Here is a 25,199-nt window from a genome sequence, read left to right on the forward strand (position 1 = left end):
ATCCTTTCTGATTTTCTCTCTCCTCCCCTACAAAACCATCCCCAAGGGGCACCTGGGTGGCTCAGTCATTAACTGTCTGCCTTCAGCTCAGCTCATGATCCCAGGGTCCTAGGATCAAGCCCCATATTGGGCTCCCTCCTCAGTGGGAAGCCTGCTTCTCCCTCTCCCAAATCCTCTGCTTGTGTTCCCTTTGTCTTCCCTCTCACTGTGTGTGTCTCTGTCAAATAAATAAATAAAATCTTTAAAAAAAAATTTCCCCAAGAGTTAGCTACACTGGTATTTCCCAAGGGATTCTGGTTTTCTCACTGACTCCTCTCTAGTGAAGAATTTCATCCATTCCCATGACTTTGATTATGAGTATATGCTCCTAAGTTGATAACTTAAGATTCTTTTTCTGGATCACATCTCTCAAGGATGACTGGCTCTCAGGATCTTTTTGGTTTTAGTTAGTGTTAGGTAATAGTCCCTCTGGTTATCTTTTCTCTGGCCATGAATTTCCAAATATTAAGGCATTCTCCCAAGCCAAGCTCCAAATCACCTACTGGACATCTCACCTGGATGTCTCCTGCTCACCTGAAACCCACCCGCTCTTTAACTATTCCTCACCTCAGGGGGAAATACCACCATCCATCCACCCAGCTTCCCAAGACAGACATCTGGGCATCACCCTTGACTCACCACTCTCCTCTGTGCCCTCAGCTCATCACTCACAAAGTTCTCCTACTATTTACCTCCTTAATACATCTCAGATCTGCCCTCTCTTTTCTATCTTCATAGATACTGTGCTGGGTCACCATAGCAGCTTCTAAACTACATCCTAGCCTCATCTTTTGTCCATTCTCCGCACGGGCCCTAGACCTTTTCAAAATGCATCCCTCCTTAAAAACTTTCATTATTTTTAGAATAAAGCTATAGGATACTACCCTAGTATACTACAACAATACTAGGCTCTTCAACACTCAGCCCTAGCTAATCACTCAAACCCCACATCTGAGATTCAACATTCCAGTTAATCCCCTCATTGCTTAATTAAAAGACTTATGGAACTTCACTTTCTTTCCCCTTTAACAATGTAGGAGACTAACTTAATGTTCCCCTGGAATCCTGTATAACTCTAACTTCCAAGCAGTTAGAATTCCATTCTCTTAGGCTTCTCTGCTCTAAAGCCACCCTTTAAAAAATGATGAAACAAATATATTGGGCATATGCCTGACCAAAATGATACAACGAATACAAGAATGGAAATTTGAACCCAGATTACCCAGGACATTACCTCATGCTTGTTTGTTCACAGTAAAACCAATTTCTGATAATCCAAGATGAAGCACATTTGTTAAAATGCCTAATTTTGTGAAGTGCTTTACATAGGCATTTCACTTACCTATTACAACATAGTCAAATAAAGCAAACTACACATCTGAAAATGTAGTTTGTGCAAGGTCACATAGCTAGTAATTGGGTTTTGATTCCCCCACCTCTATCTTATTAGCTGCTCCCTAACACCAACAAGTAGCATTTTACAACTGAAGAATCAGGTCCAGCTCAGGGTCACACATCTAATCATAGCCAAAATCAGAACTAGAATCCAGCTTTCCTTACTCTACTTGGCTGGACCAATGCTATTTTAGTTCCTGCTTTCTGGAAGAATCATGGTACCCTGGCTTCCTCACTATTTGCAACAGTAAGTGCTAAGGTGACCTTCAGAGTTTCAAGTGTAGCTCCAGGTAGTCTTCTCTGCTAGCCTTCTGTTGATACTCTGCCAAAGTTCTGTTGATGCCCACCTTGTGGTCTAGTCTTCTCCCACCTGTTTTCCAACCACCTCTACTCTCACTGCATCCACAGAATTATACACTCTTTGTCAGCATAAATTCCATTTCCCCCTGCCTCCTTATAGTTTTCTCATCTTCAGTAATGAGGCCTCATCTGTTTACCCAGCTTTGGTGGCCTTCCCTCATGGTTTAGCCTGGATCAAAGCCTCTTTGCCATGCCTCTTAGACTTCCTGTTAGTTCTTCCCCAAATATAATCCCTTTGACTCATTCCCCCATCCTAGTCTTCCCTCTGTGGATGTCATCAACTCAAGGATGACAGGGTTTATTTTCTTCAGGCTCTGTCTCTTTGGTTTGAATCAGGTTCAGGGTAACAGTCGCCCTGGTCATTTCTTTGGCCATGAATTAATTATACCCGTATATTAAGGAATTCTCCCAAGAATGCTTTAGCTGAAATACACCCAAAAGTCTGGATGGGGTGACATATGAAGCATGTGTGGGATTAATTGGACCATCTGGCCAACACCAGAGCCCTGAGTGGGAAAAGATCCAGAAAAATAACAATAACAACAAAACAACAACAAAACATTTACTAGCAAGGGGGGAACATCACCACCAGGGCCCTATGACGCTGAGCAGAGAACTGAAAGAAGGGCAGGGATCTCAGACTGTCATTACTACATGACAGGGGCAGAAGATCCTTCTCAGAAAGGGAGTGGGAGGTAGGGAATTTAGGCACAGAAAGGAGAAGGGCAAACAGCTAGAAATAGAGGAACACGAAGAACTGATGACATTTAGGGAGAATTGACAAGACTTCCAAGTAATGATTGGCACGAATCTATCAATCCCTAGCGTCACAGGATTGTTAAGGGCTCCCAAAGCATTCAAGCAAAATTCCAATCCACTGTATGAATGGCATAAACATTTCCTCACTGAGGTGTCATCCCTCTAGTTGAACGCTTTCAGCAATGGGAAATGTGCAACCTTAGGAGTAAAATTCAATTACCGTTCAATTGACCTCTGTCCTGCAGATCTTACAATCTAATGTGGAAGATGGATACATAAACACGCAAGTAAAATAGAAAAAGTAGAGGGCGCGGCTCACACAAAAGGTGGGGTACCTAATATGGAGTGGGCATCTAGGAAGGCTTCAGGGACGAGGCAACGTTTAAGCTGGGGCTTGAAGAGTGTGAAGGGTGAGTCGAGTACAAGGGTGGAAGGAACTACCACAGCTAGAGAAAACGGGTGGTTAATGCCTCTCAGCTACCAGAGAAGTTCAAAATGTTGCAAGAACAAGGGGGTCACCAGATTTAGAAGGGCTTTTAGAGCAATGTTGAGAGGCGTGTGGGCTGATTCCACAGGCAATGGGGAGCCTGAGTAGCGCCCTCTGGCTACCGTGCGGGAAATGCTGCCGTATCAGGGCTGGTACCGAGGCGAAGAGTCCGGGAGGGGAAGACTGGATAAGAAGGCCTCCTTGACGGTTCAAGGGATATGACCTAAAGCAAAGCGCTCCTCTATGATAAATCGAGACGAATATAAAGGGATAAAGTCGGAAGGCCACACTCTGAAGCCACAGGTCTCCTCCGTCCTCTCTCACCTTTGCTGGGCAAACCAAAGCGGCTCGACCTCGGTTTGCCCCATCACTGCGGACTGTGGGCAGGGGTACGGATCCACGCCCTTCTTCTCAGATAGGAAAACTGAGGCCCAGAGTCCTGTGGTGGGCATCGAGGAGAAAAAAAAAAAAAATCGAAACGCCCTCCCAAGAGGCTGTCCGAAGTCACGCACAATCCGAGGGTACCGCGGCCTGCCCCATTTCATTTCTCTGTCAGCCATCCCCAACCAGCCGCCTTTGCTATGGAAACAGTCCTCCCGCCCTCCTCAGCGCCTCAGTTTCTTCATGCATCCTGGGAAATGCAGTCCACCTTCGGTTACCCACCCGCGACATAAGCCCCCTCCTTGTTCTTAAAGGACTACGAGTTCCAGAGGGCTGTGGGAAAACTCTGGCAGTCTCACGGGGACGCGGTCACGACGAAGACTCGGAGAACCCAGCTGGCTGGGGGGGAAGAGAGAGGAGAAGGCCCTCCCATCAGTGGGCGTCCTCCTGGGCGGAGATAGGATCGCCATTGGCTACGGCGGGGCAGGGGAGGCGGAGCCAGCGGAATGAGGCGCGGAGCTGTTCGCCGCTCCAGGTGCTGAGTCCGAGGGAGCCTCCGGACGCAGGAGCCGCGGTAGCTGTTGCCGCCGCTGCAGCCGCCGCCAGCACCGCAAGAGCCACCGCGGGAAAGCCGGGGCAGTGAGGAGCCCGGAGGAGCTGGTTGCGCTACCGAGCGCTGACAGCCCTCCCTCCTCTTTGAGGTCGGTGCTGCTGGGTTCGCTTTTGTTTTATGGGGGGGGGGGGCGGTGAACTGAGATATGAGGGGGCCTGGGGAGTTAATGGGACCTCTCCTCACCACCTACAAGACCATCTGTCCCGCAGAGCTGCTGACTCTTCGAGGGCCTCCCTGTGGCCGGCCCAGCGCCTGAAGTCAAAGCAGCTTGGGTTAGTTTTTGTTTTATGGTGGAGAGGCAATGCGAGAGAGTGTGTGAGGGGCAAAGGCTGGGGGGAACCCCCCCTCCCCGCCACTGAGAGAGCGTTGAGGAGCCTGGAGCCTTCCCCCACCCCCATGCCTGAAAACGAGGCTGCTTGGATTATTGAGAATGGGAGGGAGTGTTACGGGATGAAAGGTTGAGAGGCAGGGAGACCCTTCCCCATAACACCTGTACTGCTTGAGGTTACAAAGGGAGTCTGGGTGTGATGGATGAGACCGGGGGACTCCTCCTCCTCCGCTCAGACCTCCTGGGCTTATTGAGGAGGGGCTGTTTGGGATGTCAGAAAGATCCTTTCCGTGCCCACCCCTTTCCTGAAACCTAGGTTTTTGTGAAGAGGAGAAACGGGATGGTGATGGAGACAGGGGACTCTTTCCCCTCCCACTTGGACCCGCCTAGGTTATTGGGGGGAGGGGTTGGGATGTGAGGAGCTAAAAACGGGAGACCCCTCCCCACCGTGCTTGAAGTCGCCGGCACAGGACGGTACTGACGGATTCTTGGGGCTTCTCCATGCTCAGGGCCCCTCGCCTGCGGTCCGAGTGGCTTGGGTGTGGATGTGCGGTGGGGGAAAGTAAGAGGGGTGGAGGGAATCCTCCCGACCTCTCCCTACCTGAGCCTTACCCCTAGGCCCTCTCTACCTGGATCCAGGCCAGGGGCCAAAAGTGGAGACGACCCTCCCTGCCCCGCCCCGTCCCGCCCCGCCCGGCGACCCGGCTCCTGCACCGCGGCAGCCAGACGCGGATGGGCATGTGCGGGCGGGACGGGGTGGGTCCCTTCTCTAGCAGTCCGAAGCTCGGGGCAAATGCCCCCTGAGCCTCTAGACCTTTGGGGTTGCTAGGTCTCACGCTGGGAGCGCCCCAGATCTGGCTACCGAAACCTGCTTCCAGGGCGCGCGGCGGCCGCTTAGGGAACTGTGCTTTTGCGCTCTGCCCAAGCATCCTCCGTAGGACAAAGCGGCGGTCGCAGCACTGGCGGGCCTGCGCCACCCGCTGGGCGGGGGGCGCGGCCAGGGAAGGGGGGGCTCCGGGCGCGGCGCGGAGAGCTTCCGCGGAAACATGCCAGGAGCCGGGAGGGAGACAAAGCGCGCTCGCTCGCTCCTCTCGGGCCTGCGCGAGCCGGGATGGAAAATCCCGAGGGAGGAGGCGGCTGCGCCCTGGCTGGGTACTATGCCCCGCACCCTTCTTTCCGGTACACCACCCCCTGCGCCGGCCCGGCACCCCAGGATGCCGGGTGTGCGATGGTAATCAGGGTCCCTGGACATTCAAGACCTGTGACCACGAGGACACGAAGAGGCCGGGGGCTCCACCTGTAGGGGAGGGTCCCAGGATTCAGGAGACCTAAGTGGGCACGGTCTGGAGGAGCATCCTGACTGGATGATGCCCCCATGCCCCATCAACCATGTTAGGTGAAGTTTGATTCCGAGGTTTGAGTGTGTTTGTGTCACCGTGTGTTTGCATGGGTGATGATGTGGGTCAGAGTGCGTGAATGTGTATGACTGGGTGAATGTGCCTGTGTGTGCTCCAGTGTTCATGTGTGTGTCATGGTGAGCTTGTGAATCTAGCTGTGTGTGCCTGTGAGAAGAGGAACCACTTACTGCTGACCTTAGATGTTGGGGGTGGGGCAGGGTGGTAGCCCCTTCCACTCTAAAGCCACAGTAATAACCTAGGGCCCCAGTGGGTGCCCTAGAGATGAGGGTAGCTTCAGGCTGCCTTGGGCCTAGCCTGCATACTTGGGTGTGGCCTAGAAGATAGGACCTCACAAGTATGTGGAGCCCTCCTCAGCCTTTCTGGGGTCTCAGGTCTGACCCTAACATCTAGTACCACTGCCCAGCCCTTCCCATCCCTCAGAAACCTTAACCTGCTGTAATAGGCTGCTCTGGGGCCCAGAATTCCACCCCACCCCTCCACATGGGCTTCCAGGTGGGGCTTGGGGTGCTCATCATCACAGTGCCTTATGATGTGGGTGACAGATTTTGTGGCAAGGCAAATTTTGTCAATTTGGCCTTCATATATCTGGGGCTGCTGGTCAGTGGCAAGTGGCCTCTCAGTAATACAAGGTATACTCACAGAAAACAGGTGAGACACAGAGATACCACTATGAGGCGACACCCCTAGATGATAAGGACAGCCCTCCAAGACAAACCCATTCCCAGCAAGTGACCTCAATTTCATACTACTTTTATAGCAAAGGTGTTGTGTGGCTTTGAGACAATCCCAACCAGAGAACCCCTTTCCATAGGATGAGGGGCTAGACCATTGTCAGTGGAACCATAGGAAGAGCAATTACCAGACTGTAGAGCCACCATCCAGCCCAGCCCTGCCTGGTCCAGTCTCTGCAAGTATCCACTGCCAGTACCCACAGCGACCTCTACTGGGAAAAGTAGTAATTTTACAACTAACGCTCCTCCATAGTGTGGTGGTTCAGGGTGGGTATGGGCAATGTCAGGTGAAAACCACAAACCCTTTTATTTTGGGGCTCCTTGTCTGCCCTTGGAATCCTAGGTTGATGTTATTGATGGCAGTTCCTTCAAACTAGTTCAAGCAGTAGAACTCCACTACCCTTGCCCATACAGAAATATTTAAGGGGATACCTGGGTGTCTCAGTGCGTTAAGCATCTGCTTTTGGCTCAGGTCATGATCCCAGGATCCTGGAATTGAACCCCATGCAGGGAGCCTGCTTCTCCCTCTCCCTCTGCCGCTCCTCTTGCTTGTGCTCTCTCATTTGCATGTTCGCTTGCCCTCTCTCTCTCTGTCAAATAAATCAATAAAACATTTTTTTTTAAGAAGGGGGAAGAAGTATTTAAAGAGAGCCAAAATGTCTTTGTCCAAGTTTCTGTCCAGGGGTGGACCTCAAATCTGTTTATGAGGAAAATGTGTAGAAAATACTTACCAAGCTCAGGGTGTTTTAGGCATCTCTCATCTCTTCCTCTCTCACTATGATTCCCACCCCCTTTTCTTATTGCAGCTTATCCTCTTCTCTTCCTCATTATCAGTCAATAAAATATTTTCAAAGATAAGCCTTCTTTTACTGGTTGACAGTATGGCCCAGAAAATGCAGAACTCAGGAGGCTATTACTAAGTGCACAGGACTGGCAAACACTGGCTCTTCTAGACCTAGCAACGGGAGTAGGAAAGATGGATGAAACATGCTCTGTCTTAAATCCTCATCTGGTGATATGTGTCTCTTCTCCCAGAATTGCTCTGAAGGGATTTCACACAGCCACAAAATCTTTAGAGCTCCTCAAAGGAAAGGCGGTATTTAAATACCTGGTATTGTTCCTACTTTGGCATCCATGTGATTTGCATTGAACTATGTGACTCAGTATCATAAAGTAAAAATAGGACTTAATCTCTTCCTTGCCTGTTCAGAAGGTGACTGCATATGTGTGTTGTGTTCTGCATTAGAGAGTGAAAAGCTAAATTATCTCATAAATTGAACCACCTGCTTATTCTGATTAGAGAATGGTACTTAACATCACCTACAGGCAATAACATTATTTTATGTTTCTTTTAATTCATACCTGAATCTCTTTGTCTTGTAAAACCTTTCTTCATGCTCATACATTATTACTTTCACTTGAAGTTAATCAAGACTGTTTAATCCTTGTACAGAAGCCAAACAAATTAAATATCAGCAGATACAGGAAGATGTGGGTGGTGTTTCTGTTCTTGGGCTCAAAAAAATCCTTGGAGTTCACAGGAGAGATGGAAAGGGGGTGAAGATTTAGTAAATCTTATAGGTGTAGTTAACAGGTTTCTGAGGAGATGCTCCTCAGAATTTCTCCAGGAGAGCTGGTTGTGTTGAAGAATCTGAGGATGCAAGAAAATAGCATGCATGCTGGGAGTGAGAATGAAGCCCTTGGGATTCCTAAATCCAAGCACTAATGCAGTCTTTCTAAGGAAATCCCCCAAATCTCTGCCATTGGTTTAGGCTGCCTGCAGGCGCAAATGAGAGGAGCTGTCCAAGGTTCTGGAGCACTAGTCCAACCCCTCCAGTGGGAAGGCAGGATTTAGGGCATGGAGTAGAAGCTAGCTCCGAGGACCATGGCCTCTGTGAGGATTTCCCCAAAGCTCATCCCAGAAAGAAAGAGGAAGAAACAGAGCTGTAGAGGCCTTTATTGCATCACTTCAAATGAACCCACCGGCAAACCCTATTTAAAGAATTACAAGCTAATAATAAGAGGAAACATTTCTGAGTCAGGCTTTTCACATGTGAGAATGGATTTAATCCTCACAGTCCTATGAGGTAGGTGGTGGTGGTATTTCCACTTTCAAGATGAGGAAATAAAGCTTGGAGAGGAAAAGGGCTTGCCCATGCTTACAGAGATCAGAAGGAACAGAGTTTAGATTCCAACCCGGATCTCTGAAACTCCAGAGCCTCCTCTTACCACTCTTTTTTCCTATTGCTATTGTTGAAGCCAAATTGAAGTTTTAAACTGTCCTATATGAGATTCTAATGAAGTTTTAGAGGAATGGATTGGGAACCAACAAAGATTCAGAATAAGCCATAAAGAGTCCTTTTGAATGCTTCAAGGATATTACCATAATACTTTACATATTATCCTGACACAAGGATACCTGCACTTGATCACCAAGGAGGAGAAAGGGGAGTATAATGACCCTCATGGCCAGCATCCCAGAGTTTTCTTTCCAGAGTGGAAGAATTTCACAAGAAGCCAATCAAGGATGGCAGCAAAATGTATTTTTAATAATCTGCAAGAATGGGGGAACAATGAGGAGGCTGATACTATTGCACAGAGTACACGTAGAGCCAAAGAAATAGGGCTTATCTTTATTTGCTACAGTCCTGTTCCACTGCTGAGGGACACTTGGATATAAAAGACTCCTTCTCCCTATTGCCAGTCTCATGATTTTACCGTCTCTAACACCAAAAGAAGTTTGCATTGTTGTAAGCTGCTGCTAATCTCAGGGATTCATCACATTCCTGCCCTCATGTCATCATAACCATTGTTCTGCCTTCATATGTTGCTTCAGGACTCTTGCAGGTAGGCAGGTTTGAGGCTTGGTATGCTTAAGGCCACATGTCCTATGGTCCTGCCAGGGTGGTAATGCCCCAACTGCCCCAGTCTTGCCACACACACAAGAGTCCTGTGCCTGAGAACTCTCCATTTAGTAACTCTTGTTTAGGTGTCTAAAGAGAGGAGAGGAGGAATAGACTTGGTTTTTCTCCTCTCTCGATCTCAGTCTGCACAGTGCATAGGTAGGGGGCCTTACCTTTTAAGAAAATGCCTCTTATCAGGCTGGGCCTCCAATCCATTTTGAGTAATTCCTTCCCCCTTATAGGTTGGGGCTTTGCAAGACTCTGATGCATGGAACAAGGCTGCTATTGCTTTTCCTGAGGGCACTTGCAGGCCAAGGACCTGGGTCCCCATCTGGGTCTGCTGTGACTCATATGACTGCAGACAGATTTGATTGTTTTCTTATTTAGAGTCATTAATTAACTCTTTTCAACATCAGAACAGCATGTATTAAGAGGAAAGCTATTTGCAGGGGTCTCTAGGAAGCCATGCCTACAGCTGAGCACCATCTCCTTTGCTAACAGGATCAGGAAATGGCTTTAATTCTGGCTTTGGCCTTCAGAAAACTTTGATCATCAAGACTTTATGCCAATATGAGAAAGGAAATAAAAGTGTAATTAATTATTAAGGCTGCTATAGGCATTCTGGCAAAAACTGGGAAACTCACAGCTCCCTCAAAGAACAGGATTTTTATTCATTCAACAAACATTCCTGTGTCTGCAATGTGCCAGGCACAGAGCTGGGCATAGCGAATGTAGTCCCCAACTTGGGATGAGCTCTTTCATACAAGAATCTTGAATGGAAAGTGGAAACAGATGCAAAACCCCTGACAAGCAGAAAGAGTTTTTAGAAATGGGAAGAACCTTAATAATCATAAACCATCATCTCTTCTTTAACATGAGGAAAGAGGCTAAAGGAAATTGAGGTTTGCCACTGGCCCCACACAGCCCAGTAGTGGCAAAGATGAGGATTAGAACCCAGGTTTTAGTAATTTAAATTTAGTAATTCCAGGTTTGGTAATTTATTAATTCCTAAATTCTCTCCACTGTACTCAACTGATGCTCTGCCCATCAAATTATCCAAAGGGTATGTTTTCATTAATATAGGCTTCTTGGGTCTTTTTTTTTTAAGATTTTATTTATTTATTTGACAGAGATCACAAGTAGGCAGAGAAGCAGGCAGAGAGAGGTGGGGAAGCAGGCTTCCTGCTGAGCAGAGAGCCCGATGCAGGGCTTGATCCCAGGACCCTGGGATCATGACCTCAGCCAAAAGCAGGGGCTTTAACCCACTGAGCCACCCAGGCCTCCTTGGGTCTAATCTTAATGCAAAACTTAAAGTGGAAACAGAAACAAATCATAGATGAAATATGGAAAGAAGAATGCCCATTTATATCCATGTTATTCAAGCCACATGTAGCTATTGAGCACTTGAAATGTGGCTAATCTAAACCTAAATGAACTGTAAGTATAAAATATACACCCAATTTTGAAAAATTAGTATGAAAAACAATATATAATAGCTCATTAATAATGAGAACATTATAAGTTGAAATAATATTTTGGATATATTGAGTTAAATAAAATATATTAAAATTAATTTCACTTGTTTCTTTTTACCTTTTTAATGTGTCTACTAGAAAATATAATTTTATATATGTGGCTTGCATTTATAGCTTATATTTCTACTGAATGTTCTAGAGTGCTTCCACTTAGGAGGAAATATTCTTTACAAACTAAGTCATTTAGCAAAGTAGGTTCTATAATCAGTCAGCCTGAGATAAATACTAGCTCTTTCCCTTGGGCTGTGTGACCTTGGACAAATTGATCAGTCTCTCTGTGCTTCCATTTCCTCACCAGTAAAATAAGGATGGTAACAGAGCCTACCTCCTTGATTGAGTAAAATCACTTAGAATAGTGGTTGTTACGTCATGAGTGCTCAGTTAATATTAGCTATTGTTACTATCAGAAGGGGCATATAGAATCTTACAAGACAGGGACAACAGGAAGGAGAATAAGCAAACAATTTTCAGATAAATGAAGGAAAAGATTTACTACTAGTTAAAACATGATTGAAAATACTTGCACAAAAAAAGAAAATACTTGCTCAGGATAAGCTCATGAATTACCTTGATGTGGCCCCAATTTTCTGGCAGATGATGATACTGAGGAAAGATTTCAAGCCATTTAAATAAGCATACAATGGATAAACAAATTAGCTAACTGCATTATGCACAGGTCTTGACCCCTGCTAAATGAGTTAAGGAAGAAGATGATCAAAGTATACTTATAACAGATGATCCAAGAGCTCTAACTCTCTTTGACTCCAAGATTCCTCAGGGAAATATAAGCCTTAAGCTCTAGGAGAAAGAGCCTGGATAGTAATCAGGCGTATGTGAGGTCAAAGCCACTCTGCTATCCATTGGCCGTGATCAAGATGCTGTCGTGGCATCTTGTTGGCTCAGCTGGTGGAGTGTGCAGCTCTTGATCCCAGGGTTGTGGTTTCAAGCCTCACTTTGGCTAGAGATTACTTAAAAATAAAATCTTAAAAAAATAATAAAAGACTGTCAGTTGTCTGCTCTATAAAATGGAGCTAATACCACCTCTCTTGCAGGTTGTGGTGAGGACCAAATTAGATAATGCAAATGAAATACCTCATACATAGTAGATGCTAAAAAAATGGTAGCTTTCATGAAATGGAATTTCAGAGGTTCTTTAATAGAGAACTTCTGGTTAATTAGAGAATTTTCTGTTGAGAATGTCCATGGTCTTTTCTACATTTTCACTACCACATTCCCCATCTTTACTTGGTCCCTGAGGAGAATGAAAGGACAGTTTCATCTGATTGTGTCTACACCAGAATGTAGGTTCTCAGTAACTTTGGGCATCCTACCCAATCTTTCATATTCTTCTCTCTGTTCCATTAACACATGTGAGGTTTCTTTCCTAGGATGGTAATGCAAGCAGCAAAATGGTCATTGTTCTCTACCATATTTATCCTGAAGTTCTGACATTCTGACCTTAGTGTTTAGAGCAGTTTACATGCAGCTTTGCTTTAAAAATAAATGGGACATAAATCTAGAAACCATAGTCCCAGGAGAACCATGTTCTCCTGGCTTGGAGAACAGGCACTGGGTCCACTTGCTGTATAGTTCTGAGGGAGAACATTGTTGCTGTCCTTGAATACCTATTCCTCTTCCAAAAATTTGCTTTCTGGGCCAAAGAAATGTATGTTAAGCTCAATGAAGATTTACGTCAACGAAGCATGTTGGACTCTAGAGAAAACACTCAGACTAGTTACATAGCAAACATGGGGATCCCTAGAAGTATTTTGGGAGGAAAGTAACATAGTCAGATGTCCAGGGTCAAAGTGGTGGGGGACTGAGGTGAGGAAGATCCTGGAGACAGGCTCACTCATGGTTCTGTTGAGAGACCCATGACTTTCAGGGACCTAAGTCCCCATACTATGTTCTCTTGGGATAAGTTCTGATATTCAAATGCATTTTTCCCATCCATTCCCTCTCATTCACCCAACAAACACAGAATGACGCATTTCGATAAACCTTGCTCTGCAAGAGCCCAGGGTCTGGCTGAGGAGAAGAGAGAGGCCAGTGTGCAGAGGAAACCAAGGAAGAAGGGCTGAAGGAAGCACAAGAGGTCTGATTAAGGCACATTGGCTATGGCAGTTGGTTAAAGCTATGGATCCCAGCCAGAAAGACCTGAATCTGAATTTCAGCTTCACCACCAGTGTGTAGCCTCAGGGAAGTGCTTTAACCTTTCTGAGCCTCATTTTTTTTTCATCTGGGGCAATAAAACCTACTTTCCCCGGGCTGTTATGGCCATTGCATGACAACTTATACGAAAGTTCTTTGAGTAATACTAGCCGTCCTTTACTGAATGCTTACAGTGCATCAGGCATTGTGCTCAGCACTTTATATGCACAAGAGAGATACTATGATTATCCCTATTTTATAGCTGAGGAAAGCAATGCTCAGGTACTTTAACTTGCCCAAGGTCATACAAGCAGTAAGAAGTGGGACCAGGACCCCAACCCAGGGGTTTTGACTGCAAAACTTTCTCTTAACACTGCCTCCCTGGTTCAAGGCAGTGATCACTGCCTCCCTGGTTCAAGGTCGGCAGGAACCCAGTGACTATTATTTTGAAAGAGGACAAGTTGATTCATTGATTAAATTGTGTAGAGGTCTTCTGCTTGGTCTTCCAGAGTGGATACAATATGGAGAGGCTCTGAGGGGTGAGTATAGCGAAGAGGAAGAAAAGGAAAACTATGAGGCCATGAACAGGGCTGGGAATGCCAATGATGTGTTCTGGGGGCCCTGAAATGGAGAAGAGGTTTTCAGTAGGAAATAGATGTTTAGAAAGAACGGTTTGGAAAGCCTTGGGTATCAGGCTAACAAGTGCTAGAAAGCCAAAAAAGTTCATAGGCAAAAGAGGGGATGTGAAATCTGAAAGCACCGATTTGAGGCCCCTCACGAATGTGGGCATACGGTTGCCCTGTAGAGCAGGGGACCAAGCACGCCCAAAGCCAGTTTGTGGAGAGAGTGGCCAGACAGCACCACAGTCCCGCACACCTAGCGTTGCTCTCTGCTTTCCAACAAGGTGCACAGCCTCTTGCTTCATTTGGTCTTCACGAAAGCCCTAGGCAGTAGAAGGGTGGGAGGTCTGCTACCAGCATCACTGCCAGTGTCAAGTGGCTGGCCAAGCACAGCTGCAGTGCTCAAACTCAGACACAAAGCTTAAGAGGACTTTTTCTGTGGGGGAGGAGGCAGAAGCCTTGCCCACTGGACTGAGTCCTTTTCTCTGTGCTCTGGGAAGCAGGCAGTGTTATCCTTTGGGCCATGGTTTCTCAGGGACACCCCTGCCTGGGTAGCTGCCTCCCAGGGTGACTGCTCTGAGGGCCCCAGTCAGGGTCATTGCAAATCCTGCAGTCCTTTTCAGATGCAGCACCTGCCAGCCAGTGGCCCCCTCCCTAGCAGAGAGCTCATTTCACAAAAGGAAATTTTTCTGAATTTGCCATCGTGAATTCATGGTGCTTGTTTCTCTGTGAACTGCAGGGACTAGAAACCAGACCCCATTTTCCCTGGGGGGCCGGAGTGTTAGAAGAAAAAGCTATCTTTTCTAATAGCTGTAGTCACTGATGACCACCAGATTTCTCTCCCTAGCTATGCTTCTGATAACAATGGAAAACAAAGGCAGGAAGGGAGAGGCCCCTGCAGTTCTGTGAAGGGTGTGAGGCAATGGGGAGGGAGCTTTCACAGCTATGAGAGAGCCCCTTGATGAGTAAAGGAGTTTTGATGGGCAAGATGATAGAAAATGAAAGAGACCATGATGCCGCACTATGTTTTCTCTAGGAAGTCATGTTAGGGTTCCCGATGCCCTCCACAGTTCTGGGAGGATAAATAAAGAGGTCGGCAAGGCCACAGAGATTTTGACAAGTTATCCAGGAACAAGTGCCTAGGGATCTTAAACATATCACTAATGGGAAATGACAAACACTTGGTAATAGAATGTTAAAGGCTCCTGTGACAACCAACCCAAGTTACGATTAATGTGTGTCAAACACCAAACACAATAGGATAGAATGGTGACTTCTGAAGGATAAAATCAAATTGGGAAATCAAAATGACAATAACAAAGATACGGATGATTCCAGTGGTTGGGCATCAGAAAGTACACCTTTACCAGCCAGGTCCCTTTTACCTGATCATTCTGACCCCAAGGGTCAATTTTTAGATGTTCCTGTGATCAGCCCCCAGTTCGGGGCCTAGCACACAGTAGGTGCTCAGCAAGGGTTCACAGCTTGCTCACTCCCACATTTAACAGTACTGTGTGCTAAGCCTTGTGCCAGACACTGGAGAAATGGAAGTGAATGACACACGGTGCCTATCCTTAGCGGGTTAGTCAATTCCAGAACAGAACAGGTTGTGCACTGTAGGAAATGTGGAAATGAACGTGATCACTTCATGATGTTCCCTTCTAGGTGCTCCCTCAAACGTCTGGAATAAGGTACCCCAGTAGGTGAGCCAAATTGAGATCCTGTATTGCCAACCTTACCTCCCATCAAGTCTGAGCAGGTCCCCCTGTAGCATCTAAGGCAGCAGCATGAAGGTGAAGGAGGCAGGGGCTGGTATATTGCAGAAACGTGTTGAATATACACAAAGTGAAAATATTTCTCTTTTATACGCTTCATTTGCGAGACCCACTCTTGAGACCTTTGCCTGCAATTAGAGCATGTGGCCACAAGGAGCTTCCGTGAAGCTGTGTGGTCCAAGCAGCCAGGCTCCCCATGGGCATGGAATGCTGAGCAAAATAGTTTTTCAGTTGCTAACCTTCAGAAGAACATAATTTTACATTAGTGGCTCATAAAAGGATTGCACATTTAATTGGACCAAACCACTGTAACCTATGTATAGTGAGTGGAATTAGGAATTCATCAGTATTCATTTAACAAAATTCATGTGTTTCCACTGTAGACAAAGAGCAGCAGGAAGTTCCCGCCCTTATGTCCTGCCTCCTGCAAGGAGGGGGAACACAGACAGGTAACTGCAGTGCAGCGAAGGAAGTGGTATCATGGGATGAACAGAGAGTGCTAGCGGTGCAGAGGAAGAGGGACAAACTGACAGGGAAGTGGGGGTGGTGACACACACTGACATGCACACACACACGCACATGTCTGACCCAGATGTTAACACCTGAGCCAAAGGGTTTACACCAACTACACATGGGAGTGTGGATATTTGGGGACACTGAAGAGAATTGGGATTGACCTGTAGAGTGACCTTGGATATGTCATCTACACCGCTGAGCTCAGTTTACCCATCTCGTCCTCCAAGGGCTTGGTAGTGGCCATTCTGACCAAGTAGGCCTGGAGTGGTGTAGAAATTAGAGGGATGACCTTAATCTCAGTGGCCAAGGCCTGAACTTGTCCTAGCCCCCAAGGCCTCCTGGGAACCTCCTTGTCTGGACCCTCTTGATTCTGGCCCCGAAATGCTCCAAGGAATTCCAGAGGATCAGCTGAGATGCGGGAACTTGCCATTAATGAGGGGTCAGCCTTTAGTGTCAGGCAGAAATGGTCTAGCTCTCCTAAGTCCACAATTTGGCTTCTCCTCCATCCCCAGGAGCCAGGCAGGTCCCCTCACTCTACCCCTGTATGCGCTGCCCTGCCCCCTTCTCACCAGCAGGTCTGAGGCCACTGTTGGGAAAGCTTTGGCCTGGTTACATGCAAGATGGAGCTGGCTGGCCAGAATGACTCCCATCTCCAGGCCCTTCAAAAGATAAAGCCCTGCAGTAGTTGTTTCACAATATACTCCCATGTCAAATCACCATGCTGTACACCTATACTTGCATGTTATTTGTCAGTAATATCTAAATCAAGCTGGAAAAAAGAAATAAAGAAAAGAAAAGCTTTGCTTGGCCTGTGTCTCCCTCTGGAGACCTTCTTCAAAACCCCGGGGCCCAGCCAAGGGCAGGCAGTTCTCCCCAGCCAGCCCTGCCCTGCCCTTCCCAGGCCCCACCCCTCCCCTGTCAGGGGCTGTGGCTGTGAAAACGTCCGCCCCAGAACTGGCCCCTCTGTGTTGGGGATACAAAAGAGCAACTATCTTGCATAAATGAAAAAAATGCCAGAGTGTTTAATTTAAGCAAGTTGTTAAAAGATTTTAATTGCCCCATAGAGAGAGTATTAATATCAATACATTAGAGCAATACCTGGTTAAGTGAGTAGACAACACTGAAAAAGCCCTCACTGAAATCCCTTTTACAAGTCTTAAAAAGCCTATTTCCAAATACTTCATGTGCCCAGGAAATCTCATGCTTAAGACTGGTAGGCTCTGAACCACCCCTGTAGGGCAGAGGCAAAACCCAGCCAGCTCCGGTCCCCCATCCACACTCACTCTGGTCCTTCAGCCCTGGGACCCTCTCTCTGCAGAGAGCTCATCCCTGCCAGCCGGGACATCTGCTCAGGCTGCTTTTTGCAACTAAAGGCCAACAGGCACCTCTTCCTGGGGCTTCCGCAGGCGGCAGTGAGGACAGTCCTGGCCTTGCCCCCTCACCATCCCCAAACACACCTGCCCCCTGGCTGGGGCTTGGATGGTCTCTTCATCTTGCAAGATGGTCTCCCAGGCAGGACTGGGCACCCAGGCAGGAACCCCTTTCCAGAGTGAGCAAAAAAGGAAAAAAACTACAGAGGGCCTTTAAAACCATTTTGCGGAGGATGTCGCCTCCACCAAAGGAGAGAAGGGGCCAGGCTGAGATAAGCAGAGCTGCTTAGAAACCGAACACAGAGACAAATCAAAACATTCATTGGAGGCAATAGAATGCAGATCAGTGGAGTGAGAAACAAGATGTCTCCCATCCAAATCAACGCAGAAGATAAATTCTCTGCCATGGCGCAAAAGTCAGAAAAGAAAAGAAATGCAGAAAACATAAAAGGAGATGACAGGAGGTACCCAAAATGGTTCTGATAATAAATATAAGTATTTAACATTCCCTTGTTATGAGACAAAACCTCCCAGATTAAATAAATACAAGAGACTCATGTCAAATAAAACAGCGCCAGGGTAGGCAAACCCATACCAGGTAAATGCAAACAAAAGCAAAAGTGTGAGCGGCTGTATCAGACGAAGCACAATTCTAAGGCAGCAAGTAGCGTCAACCAGGATAAAAAGGGCAATTTTATATTCAAAGGAGCAATTGTGGAAGCATAACTGTTCTGAACATTTGTACACTTGGGATTTTAGCATCAGGACACTTGAGGCAAAACCCACTGCTGTTAGAGATATGAGATGAAGACACTGGGGCATAAATTTACGTACTACTCTCAGTACCTGACATCTAGTAGCCGGACACATATAACAGCAGATCGGAGTAATATGCTGAAGAAGACAGAAGGCAAGTGCTGAGCTTTGTACCGGGGTGAATGAGGTTGGCTGTGTTTTAAAAGACCATCATAGACTGATACTTGGGATATAAATGTAAATTAAGCACAGATTTATATATACAGTATAATTACAATCACAACTTTAAAAACCCTAAGCCACTGAAAAAGCCACTGAAAGAAAATGTAAGGAAAGGTTGACATTTGGTGTGTTTAGAAAGGTTCGAATTTAGGTATTTAAAATTTCTTTCCACTTTTTCTTCCAGATGTTTTTTAATGATCATATAATAGTTTAAGAGTTTAAAAAAAGTCAACTGAGAAAAACAGTGTTAGACTCATTCCCATCACACAGGATTTATGATTGTTAAGATTTGGATAAAATTAACAAGAACAGCAGACAGGAATCCGGGCAGGCCCCACACAGCCCGGCGCTCTTGGCCTTTCTAGACCCACCCAGTCACTCCCTCCTCAAAACCCTGGGGCACCTGTGTTTTCCCAATTCTGCTCCCATCTCTTCTACCCATCTCTTATGACCCTTCCAACTTCCACTGACAGCTTGACTGTGATTTTCCCCCAGGCAGATCCTGGTCTCCTTTCTTTTCCCCTCCACCCATACCCCTGCTGACCTCGCCTACTGTGGGAGAGGGATGCAGCTCCCCTCTGTACGCCAAGGACTCATGAATGCATCTCTAGCCCCAAATTCACCACAGAGTTTCAAGGGTGTATGTCAGCCTGTAGACTGGATGTCAACCCAGATGCAGGGCGGGCATGGTGGACCTGCCTCTAGAGGAAACGGTCAGTGAAATCCCTCTGAGCATAGGGCACAGGGATTGAATGGAAGGAAGCATTGCCCAAGGGGAAGTCAGTGATGAGAGCATGGAGGGCATCCAGACTCTTTCATGGTTTCCATGAAAGAAGGTTAATCAGCACCTTGAACACAGTTCTCCATATACCATTAGAAAGCAGAGCCCACAGCTCTGATGTATGGGACAATGAATTAGGATTGTGGCAGTAATCAAGAAAAACAACAAAGTGAAATTTAAAAATCAGGCCCAGACTGCCTTGGCCCTGGGAACATTCATGCAGGATCCCTTGAATTCTCTTCTGCCCACAGTACACATCCAGCTACTGGCTCTGCGGATAGACCCGGCCCCGCCACTGAAATTCACTGGGCAGTAGCTTCTGGTCTGGCCTCCTGACTTTTCAGGGCAGAACAGAGAGTCTGTAAATACCCTAAAGTCTTTAATCTACCGGCAGAAAGGGTGAGGATGAGATCAGTTTCTTAGCCCACTGATGTGGTAGGTTAATTGTAAGGTACAATTTCCTTTGAAAATGACCAAAATAAAACTTAACTACTAACCGTAAACGTATATTCTTATCAATCTCAGCTCTAAGTACATACTCTCGATGGGAAGTAAATTACGTTAAGAGAGCTTTCTAAAATTAGTACATATAATTTCTCTTGCATTCCTAGGTCTGGGTTACTCTCCAGTGACCATTTTGTTTTGCAGGGCAAACACCCAAGAGACCGCTCTCTGGAGACAGGGTTCCATGAGATACTATGCAGCCACCTGGCTCTAGAAAGAGGTAGGGGGGCTAAGTCCCCTCTAGCAGGTCTCTTAACTTCTAATTTGCAAACTCCATAAATAAAGTGAAGAGAATCATTCCTACCTTAAAATACCGTTGTAAAGAAAATCACGCTTCCCGGGGCACCTGGGTGGCTCAGTCGTTAAATGTCTGCCTTTGGCTCAGGTCATGATCCCAGGGTCCTGGGATGGAAGCCTGCTTCTCCCTCTCCCACTTTCCCTGCTTCTGTTTCCTCTCTCACTGTGTCTCTCTGTGTCAAATAAATAAATAAATAAATAAAACCTTAAAAAAAAAAAAAAAAAAAAAACAAAGAAAAAGAAAATCATGCTTCCCTATGCAAAGTGCCTAATACAGTGTGTCTTGAGGCAGGAGCTCAGTAAACCTATCAGTTATTCTAGTAAAAAGTAGTGGTTTTCAGCCTCTGTGAACCCGCTGTTGTGCCTGATGGACACAAGTCATTTGGGGAAAACTCCTGCGTTTCCCACAGTTCCCAGCCAAACAGCTCTACTTGCGTATCCTTTCTCCTCCCACTCAAGAATCATCCGAAGAAGGCACGTGGCTAAAATTAAAGTGATAATAGGAAAAGCCCCTAGAATCTTTGCTTATTTGTTTAAGGTAAATTAGTCCCAAGCTTGACTACTTTATCATCAGGGACAAATAAGTGGGAATGTACCAATGTCTAAAAGACAAATCCCAATCATTTGAGAACCTAGTTTCTCAGAACCAGACATATTGTACCTTTCCTGAGACTCACAAACCCTTTAACCTGTGAGACCTGGAGGCCCATCTCCTAGCCCCAGTCAGATTCTCAAGCAGTTGGGTATCATAAGGGCCACATTTTCCTACTTCCCCCACCAAATCTCACCCTCTCTCTGGTACAGTTCCTTGTCTTAAGCGGACAGTGAATAAATGTTTCATGAATAAATTTGCCTGAATTCTGGCCCTACTTTTGTGCCTCCCCGCAGTGGGACTAGCAAATGTGCATGATGAGCCAAAATCAGGTCAGGTGACCTGGCTCCCAGCAATAATGTGCACAGAAGGCAAATGATTAAATAATGCATGTCTATCCACTTGACACGACATTTTGCAGCCACTGTAAATGATGCGCTCAAAGACTCAAAGGCCACACAGAGACACAGCTAACATTAACTGAATAAATAGACCATAAAGCAAGTGTCCTTGTCCAGCCATCACACACATGGACCCAGATCGAAGGGGAAGGCTGAAGAGAATTTATTGCTAGGAGAGGCGGGATTCTGCCTGATGGGTTTCTAAATTCTCTTCTGTGTGGCTTGGTGTTTACAACGAACAGCAGGAGATGGCGGGGAGAGGCCCCCACGATTGGAAATCAGTCCAGGACTTCCTTACAGGCACATGGCCAAACTCCGTGCACTGAACTCAGAACGAAGGCTGACGAGCTGAACCGGGGGAAGGATGCGGAAGCCAGAGTCCATTCAGGAATAAAATGTGGACTTGACCCAAAATAGCTGTCGTGCTCAGCCTCCAAGCCTGAATTAATCCTCTTCTTAGTTTACTGACATCTATGAAATTGATTCTCACCACAGAATCACAACCCGTGACCCTGGCATTGCATTTGATAAAAAGCATGACTGGGAGTCAGTAGAAAGCATCTGTACCAAATATTCACAGAGGGCCCCGTGGTGGGCTCTGTTGAGACTTAGGTGTTCTCTCTGAAAAATGTTCTCAGGCATCTCTGGGAAGAATGAGGAAGGGGAAAGGGAGAGGGGCAGGTGGAAGAGGAGGAGCTAGGCACCTTCTGCTGCTCTCAAGTCAAAGTTGACCTTGAGGGTCACCTCCTCTACACTCAAACTGGAAGCATGGCCCCACTTTAGGTTCCTTTCCTCATTGTAGACCAGGACATCGCTCCCCTCTCCTAAGACACGGCCCACTGCTTGGTCGAGAGAACAGTTTCCCTATGTTGGTCCTCAAGTCCTTCATTTGGAAAAGAACAGGGAACAGCATATTCCAGAAGGCTCAAAGAGACTCACTGCCAGCAGTAATAAGGCCAGGCCAGTGTCAGTCCTGGGCTCCTCCCCAGATGGGCTAACCTGATTGTGCTATACTACAGGCCAGGGAAGAAGGGCCTGTGGTGCCTATCACATGTACCCCCAGCTCGTTTTTCCTGCCCCAAGCTCTTGTGGAGAGCGGAAACCTCTGTTCTAGAATCAATGTAGTAGCCTTGAGGCCCAGTGTCCTGCAACCTACCCAGGTCCTTCTCAGGAAATCCAGCCCTACACCCATGTTGCTGGGGCAGTCAAAGCTCCCTGGTCACCACCATAGAGGCCTCCTTGTTTTCAGGGCAACACTGCTCAAGCACAGCGCACTAACCAGCCCTCACATAGCTCTGACTGGCGTTGGAAGCCCTGGTTACACTGAGACTTACTTTGAGTATAGGAGCTGGCAGGCAGATTGTGTGGGCTGAGCCCACTGTGTCTGGCAGGAAAGCAGACAGGCCTTGACTTTGTCCACATCTGAATCTAGGTCATCAGTAATCCAGACTCAGGGTTTCCAGGCACCCTACCTCAGAGTACCTGGTAGGCTAGGACCTCCCAGATTCATGACACAGCAGTGACCTAGACCTTCACCCATGTCTGTCTCACCTAATGTGCAGCCTTCAGAGAGGGGTCCTCTCCCACAGGACATCCAGGTTTGGTTGGACCCCTGAGACTCCTCCCTAGCTCAGCCAGGTTGGCCTGCTCCAGCCCCAGCCACCGTTGTGTGCCGGCACTTGTTACAGACAATAGTTCCCAGAATCAAGAACCGGATGGATTGTGGCCTCTTCTGGGCTCTCTGCACATACCACGTCGTGGGCATCCGTGGCCATATATGCCTTTCTCTTCCAGGCTGGGACAAAGTCTGACCCCTTCTTTTCCCAAGTCCAGGCTCAGGTGCAGATCGAGGGCTCTGTGATGTGGGGACCACAGGAACAGCCTCTTGCAAACCTCCCAAGCTTATGCTTTCTCCTCCTTCCATAATCAGAATGGAAAAGAAGGGATTAGATACTCCCACTTCACAGCATGACTTCCTGGGAACGCCCTTTTCTCCCTGTGACCAGTTCTGTTATCCTCCTCCTGCCCTTAGAAGTCTAGACTCAAGACAGTATGAGGACAAGAGGGTAAAACCACCATGTCCTTTGAAAGCCCAAGGCAAGAAGGCTCCTCTGGACCAAGTTGTCAGGCCCTTCTGCTGCTGCATCTGCCCCCCCAAATCTGCAGGCCGGGGCAGGAATGGGCTGGAGGGTGCTCACAAGTTGCAAACAGAGGGAGAGTAGCTGTTTGAGGCGCATCTGTGACTGTCCTATTTGAACTATGGCCTCCAATGCCCCCGTCAGGGACCTGTCCTAGTCTTTCTGATCATAGTTTATCACCTTCAGCTTCCGAATGTCTTTTTCTATGGCCAGATCTTCTCAGGAAATGCTCACAGAAGCAAAAGGGCCTTCAGGCTGGAAAATCATGGGCCATTCACCACTGTAAGTGGAGTCAAGTGATTTTGTCTCCACGGTGATGTTTGTTTCTCTGCTCCCAGGATGAAGCATAGGCTGCTTGGATGCTCCAAGGCAAACAAGAAGTTAGAAGCAGACGAAAGCGGTCACAAGGTCACAGAAAGTCGAGGACATCCAGCAGAGGGACAGGAAGGTGCTTCCCTTTGGGGCAGACCCATTAACTGGCATTGAGGTCTTTCTCTGAAGACCTCTTTCCTTTGCATTTCTGGGGCTGTAGCACAGGGAACTAGGGATGGGTCCTCAGGTGAACCCCTCCTATACCTGCCCCAACTCTCCAAGCTCTGTCTCTCCCCTCTGCCCTACTGACTCCTTCTCTCCTTCCTTTGTCTGATTTCATGTCTCATCTTCCACATTTAGAGGGGGCTGCAGAGAGTTCATGCCCTGAGGCCTAAGTGCACAGTGTGTCAGGGTCCCCCAGTAATCTTGGGCTCCTTGGCCTGTTCCTATGACTCAAAGCAAGAGTTGCACATATCCTGACCCAGAGTCATCTTGTTGGTTTCTACCCACAGCACTAGGTCTGATATGGCCCAGTATAGTAGCCACATGTGGCTAAGTAATTTAAGTTCAATAAAATTCAAAATCTAGTTTCTCAATCATAGCAGCCACATTTCAAGTTCTCTATAGGCATGTGTGGCAGTGGCAGCGGCTACCATATTGGACAACAGATACAGAACATGTCCATCACTGCAGAGACTTCTAGGGAACAGTGCTGCCCAGGGCCTCAAGGTATTTCAGGGTCCTGATTCCTTCACTGAATGCATTTACTGGTTTTCCAGGCTCTTCTCTGTCACCTACAAGTTGGATGACCACAGAGAAGTAGGAAGACCATCTTTGTTTAGATCCAACAGACCCGAGCTTAAATATCTGAAAACATAGGAGCTGAGTGTCCCTAGGATGCTTCGGCTTCCTCATCTGTGAAATGGGAATAATCTGAGCAACCTACGTAGCTGGACGGCAGGATTCAGTGGGCGAATGGGAAGTGTCTGGCAGAGCAGCAGCCCATAAATGTAGTTATTGGTCTCATTATTGATAAATTGTCAAACAGCACAGGCTTGAGACCTGGGTCTGTGTGAGAGATTAAATGCACACACATGGTCAAGATTGGAAAATGAGTACAGTGACAGAAATAGCAAGAGGAGCGGAGATCGGCCCCTTGGCCTCTTGGGGATATTTCTATTTTTGGTGCTAGGGCTTTGCCAAATGGATTTTAAATCAATTGTTAAGGGCTTTTCATTGCTTCACAGTTTTATGAAACATGTCTCTCACTCAGATATTTAGTAACTACCGCTGGAAACCCCTGTCCATGAGTCACTTCTATAAGAGCCAAACACAGTAGTGGGGAGCTGGTAGGCCAGCTGGGTTCAGCTTGATCACCAGGAGACCCTGAGGAAGTGCTTTGTATGGTCACGAACTGGTTATTAGCATGAACTTGGCCAGCCGGCTTACCACCCTTTTGTTTCCTCTTCTTCCAGGGCCCCATCCCTATAATGATATAATGAATAGGGTTGTCAAAGATCAAATGAGGTTATTGAATCAACATTCATTTCCTTGTGGGTGCACCTGTGTCTGGCACTCCGGGGCCTGGTTCTGCATGAAACCTTAGTAGACGCTCAGCAAACATGTTGACTGGATGGCTGATCATATAAAGATCCTATTGAGAACTATGCTACGCAGTTTGCAAAACTGGGGCAGGATTATTAATAGTGCAAGCGATAAGACCATCTAGAATAGAACCTCTACTCTATTTTCACCTTTGTTCTACTCTCTGAAGTTTATTTTTCTCGAGGAAAACCTGCCCCACGGTCAAGACCA

General features: G+C 47.0%; 2 protein-coding genes across 4 annotated transcripts in view; one reads left to right on the plus strand and one right to left on the minus strand.

The window, feature by feature from the left end:
- ZFP90 (ZFP90 zinc finger protein) overlaps positions 1-3,610 on the minus strand; it is a 97,671-nt gene extending 94,061 nt beyond the window's left edge. The window contains exon 1 of the mRNA XM_059151620.1: positions 3,365-3,610. The gene's annotated coding sequence lies outside the window, so the exon portion shown is untranslated. The remainder of the gene's footprint in view (positions 1-3,364) is intronic.
- Positions 3,611-3,946: 336 nt separating this feature from the next.
- The window catches only part of SMPD3 (sphingomyelin phosphodiesterase 3), an 81,369-nt gene continuing 60,116 nt past the window's right edge, over positions 3,947-25,199 (plus strand). For all 3 annotated transcript variants that reach the window (XM_059153049.1, XM_059153048.1, XM_059153057.1), the window contains exon 1: positions 3,947-4,122. The gene's annotated coding sequence lies outside the window, so the exon portion shown is untranslated. The remainder of the gene's footprint in view (positions 4,123-25,199) is intronic.

The sequence above is a fragment of the Mustela lutreola genome, chromosome 16, assembly GCF_030435805.1.
Source record: "Mustela lutreola isolate mMusLut2 chromosome 16, mMusLut2.pri, whole genome shotgun sequence".
Classification (NCBI taxonomy): Eukaryota; Metazoa; Chordata; class Mammalia; order Carnivora; family Mustelidae; genus Mustela; species Mustela lutreola.